The sequence below is a fragment of the Salarias fasciatus genome, unplaced genomic scaffold (genome assembly GCF_902148845.1).
Source record: "Salarias fasciatus unplaced genomic scaffold, fSalaFa1.1, whole genome shotgun sequence".
Classification (NCBI taxonomy): domain Eukaryota; kingdom Metazoa; phylum Chordata; class Actinopteri; order Blenniiformes; family Blenniidae; genus Salarias; species Salarias fasciatus.
The window spans coordinates 6,619-11,188 of NW_021941270.1; the positions used below are offsets into that span (position 1 = coordinate 6,619).

Below are 4,570 nucleotides of genomic sequence, written 5' to 3' on the forward strand. Positions count from 1 at the left end.
CAATTAATAAAGACATGAAGTTTCCAAAAACTTCATTTGATCTGTCTGATAATTAATGAAATCGGTTCCCTTTTTTTTTGCTTGTGTGTTCAATAGTCTGCCTCAAGATGAGTGAGAGGACAAACAAACAATGGTACATAGTTAAATTTAGTAGTGGTGCTGTAGAAATTATTCCAAGCATTTGGATTGATGGGGATGAGGTGTTCTGGCCCCCACTCAACCCCAAGGACACCAATAAGCTCCATTCAGTCATCCGAAACAGGGAGCAGCCAAGGCCTGGATGGCAGATTCATAAGCCTGTGAAGGTCCTCAGCAGCCATGGTGGGTTTGACTCAGACGTCTGCACACAGGTCCATGTTTGAATGATATGAAAAATATTGATTACATTATATTACATTATAAACATTGTCGTCAGTAATATTAAAATACTACAGGGCCTACACAGTATATGAATGTACTATTTTGTTCTTGACATTAACTGTACCTGGATGTTGTACTGTAATGTAGGTGACCATGCTGAGGCAAACAAATGGCTGTCCAGGTATCTCAGCGGAGACTGTGACACAACAGACATTCAGTCCGAAGACGAGTGTACTCCTCAGCTGAAAAGAGCAAGAAGGTGATACGATCTGTTAAAGTTAATACAGTTTATTGATGTACTAGCAGACACTTCTGTCCACAGAAAGGTGTTAATTGAATCATTTTTGTTGATGTTTGGGCCAAAGCCTTCGGTTTCCATGCCTAACAATTAAATGTATAATTTCCTCACTTTTGTCGAGGGGTTTGCTCAACCTTTCACATATTTCATGTTACCTCTGTGGCATAAATGTAAATGTGCAGTTCAGGTTAAGCTTTATTACCCTTTCTGTAAACAAACAGCCACTTGATTTTCTAAACTGAATGACTCCACAAAACATGCTAAATGTGGAACATGCAGATCAATTTTCACTAAAAAAGCAAAGAAAATGCCAAACAAACAGTCGTGGGTGTAGCCAGATTAGAAGTGTGTTTGAGGCAAAATATAGCCCATTTGGAAAACAATTGGTTTACTAACAACCACTATCTATCCGCATGCCTGATGGTTGCCCAAACCCTGGTAGAATAGGTCGAGGGGGAGTTTGACTAGTACTTGTAGTCCCAAAAAAAAATCATTTAAAGGGTCAGGTTTTTTGTTTGTTCAGGAAATTCCTCTCTCTTTATACGTGTGTCTTTATATGTGTGTGTGTGTGTGTGTGTGTGTGTGTGTGTGTGTGTGTGTACACATCCATATGTGTGTATGTGTACATAATCAAAATGATTTCTCCTTTTTGGACTTATAGGCCGAATCCCAGATATTATTCAGAATCTGACAGTGGTGAAACCCAGGAAAGACTCCCACAAGCCCCCAGAATTCTGTATCCAGGTAAATGTGCGTGCGTGTGTGAGTGTGTGTGCACGTGTGTATAATGCAAGATTTGGCAGAGCATTAAGAATCTGATTATCATCTCGTATCATCTCCTCACCTCCAACCATCCAATCAAATCTAGCCTCATCTTCCCCCAAAACATACGAGACCCTCCAATTTGGTTGTCTCTCTGAGGACCTCTTTCAGAAGAGTTCTGTCTCTGGCACCTTCATGGAAGAGTTCCAAAGCCAAAGTTTGCTGGCCTCACCAACTGGAATGCAACTCCCACAGGAGTCATCTCCTGCAGGTATATTTTAAAAAGAAACATTTAAATATTGCAATTTTGGAAATTTTAAAATTCAAACGTGCTAAAAACCCTGTCAAATGGTCTGCTTTCTATCCTCATATTAGTTGCGGATTCAAGGGACAATGCACAGCAGGCCTTAAAAGGCAAGTGCAACAATGTTATTTCATCTTTCCTCTGTGCTTTTCACTAACAATAAGCCGCCAACTTTCAATAGTTCAATTGACAAATTGCAAATAAACTAAATATTTTAGTTTATAGGCAAAATTAAGGACATACTTGGGATCAAACATGTGGGACCACAACTCATGTCACCACTGAACTGAGATAGCAGAATTGTTAATGTGAAATACTGTCCTTGGAGGGCGTTTCTTCTCAACTACATTTACACTGTGGAACAAAATTTGTTATGTGAGCTGGGTATGGTGTAGTTATGTTGGCAGAAAAAGCAGATCTGCAGAACTGAGAATACTGAAACAGATCTTTTACATATTTTCCTACATCTAAACATGACTGGCATTTCTCTCTCTCACCTTATATTACACATACAAATAGTTAAATTGTTGTTAGATTGTTTATAAGAAAGTTAAAATGAATGGGATTCCAAACCACTAAATTGTAATACAGGGTGATGGAAAAAAAAAAAATTAGAATATTTCTACATATTACTGAAATTTCTAAATTCAGTGGGGTGGACACTTATAGTGCATGTTTTTCAACAGATGTGGCGATGCGGAGACTCCTTACTGCTGTAAGTGAGCTGACCAAAGAAGTCAGGGACCTGCGGCAGGAGTTCCGAGAATTCCACCAGTCCTGCAGGTGTGGCCAGGCTGTAGCGCCAGTGGGACCTCAGCTGGGGGTGCCCTTCGGCTTGCCATTGTGCAATTTAGAGGCACTAGACCAAGCAGAGGCCGCTCTGCAAACAGAGGACAACCAGGGAGCAATGGTAGGTTTATATCCACATTTTAAGTAATGGAAAACTCAAGTGATCCACAATTAAAACAATGAAAGTAATACAATACATGTACATATGTTCAATAATGACAGTATTTTTATATTAATAATTAGGCCTATTTGAATTTGTATTTACTCTCAAACGTATTGATTCCACATTAAAGAAAAAAAAGGAATTACAATGCCAACACAATCACTTTCACAAAAATGACACGTGGTTTTTTTTTTATACTTCTTGTTTGTGTAATACATACCTTTTGTTCTGATAGACTGTACTGCTTGCCAAAATTGGAGGGACCACTGTGGAGCTCAAAATCCGGAGGATGCTGGCATGGACCCTCACAAATGAGCTAGCTTCTGAAATCAACTGGGCTGGGAAAAAAAACAAGGATCCATCCAAACAGAAGCGCCCTTTCAGAGAGCTGGCTCTCTCCAAGTGCATGTTTGGTGAGTACTGTAGATTATTCAATCGCTTTAGCCTATCAGCAGCAACAGTTCTCTAACAAATATGCAATGCCTGGGGCCTACTGTTAACTTGAGCATATTTGAAAATAGGAATATTAATTAAATAAATCTCAAGAAACTAAAATTACACTGTAGTAGCTAAGCCCAATGATATGCTACTGATGGGCTTATGTGACAAACGCGCCACGCCGACTTACAACTGTGGTCACATCAGCCGTCTCTCGTTTTCGCATGGTCAAGCCAGCCGCTCCAACATCTTCACTGCCCAGGGGCCTCATGTACAAAGACATGGATGTCCTACTAAAACATGGCGTACGATCAAATCCAGAAAATGTTGTTCGCACAAAAAAAATCCAGATGTATGAATCTGTGCACACGCATGAATTCAAGCACATGTATTTCCCAATCAACGCGGAATTGAGCACACATGTTGGAGTACCCAACCCCTCCCTAACCACGCCTTCAATTACATAGGCAAATCATGTTTAAATAAGACATGAGATTCCTGCCTCTGCACAATCAGAAAATTAAAATAGAAAGAGTGAGATGATTTAAAAAAAAATTCATGAAAGCACATTTGACGCACTACTCACCGAAGTGTCGCACTTAAGATGTTGGAGCGGCTGGCTTGACCATCCCAAAACGAGAGACGGCTGACGTGACCGCAGTGACTTGCATTACTGTATTACTGGAACTCTGTAGCTGTATGGGGCTGCACAGTGGCGTAGTGGTTGGCCTTGCAGCAAGAAGGTCCCGGTTCAATCCCGAGGTGGGCCTGGGATCTTTCTGCATGGAGTTTGAATGTTCTCCCTGTGCATGCCTGGGTTTTCTCCGGGTATTCCGGCTTCCTCCCACAGTCCAAAAATATGCTGAGGTTAATTGATTATTCTAAATTGCCCATAGGCGTGATAGTGAGAGTGATTGTGTGTCTGTATATGTAGCTCTGCGACAGACTGGCCACCTGTCCAGGGCGTCCCCTGCCTTCACCCGAGTCAGCTGGGATAGGCTCCAGCACCCCCCGCTACCCTAATGAGGTTATAAAGCTGTGTATAGAGAATGGATGGATGGATGTAGCTGTATGGTTACCCATTTCCTTATTTGCTTATCGCATGTCCACAGAAAATGTCCCTTAAATCCACTAACAAAACACAAAACTTCAACAACTTTCGAGCTGGTGTTGCAGTCAGAAACCGTTTGTGCTCTAACCTGTCAAACCACCTGGCACATCATGTGTAGGTGGTCGCTCAATCAGTGTCCGGTGGACACACAGACATAAACAATCAAAATAAAATGGCAAAATGGCCATAGCATACGCATTTGCTTTTTCAGCGGCTAACTTTGCATTTTCTTTCTCTTTTCTGTTTAGATGCTCTTGTTCTGGAGGGAGGAACAGCCACACAATTTGAGTTTGCACAGGTGGTGCAGAAGTGGCTGCGCTACGCACCGGATAGGGCAGGGGGGAC

The 4,570-nt window shown here is 41.5% G+C and overlaps 2 long non-coding RNA genes across 2 annotated transcripts; one reads left to right on the plus strand and one right to left on the minus strand.

Annotated features, from left to right (window-relative positions):
* Positions 1–52: 52 nt before the first annotated feature.
* On the minus strand, positions 53–2,625 carry LOC115384653 (uncharacterized). The gene is made up of 3 exons (XR_003930924.1): positions 2,436–2,625; positions 485–602; positions 53–340 (listed from the first exon to the last, which is right to left on the minus strand). It is a non-coding gene; the product is annotated as an uncharacterized LOC115384653 (long non-coding RNA).
* LOC115384654 (uncharacterized) lies at positions 2,480–4,570 on the plus strand. The gene is made up of 3 exons (XR_003930925.1): positions 2,480–2,634; positions 2,912–3,089; positions 4,474–4,570. It is a non-coding gene; the product is annotated as an uncharacterized LOC115384654 (long non-coding RNA).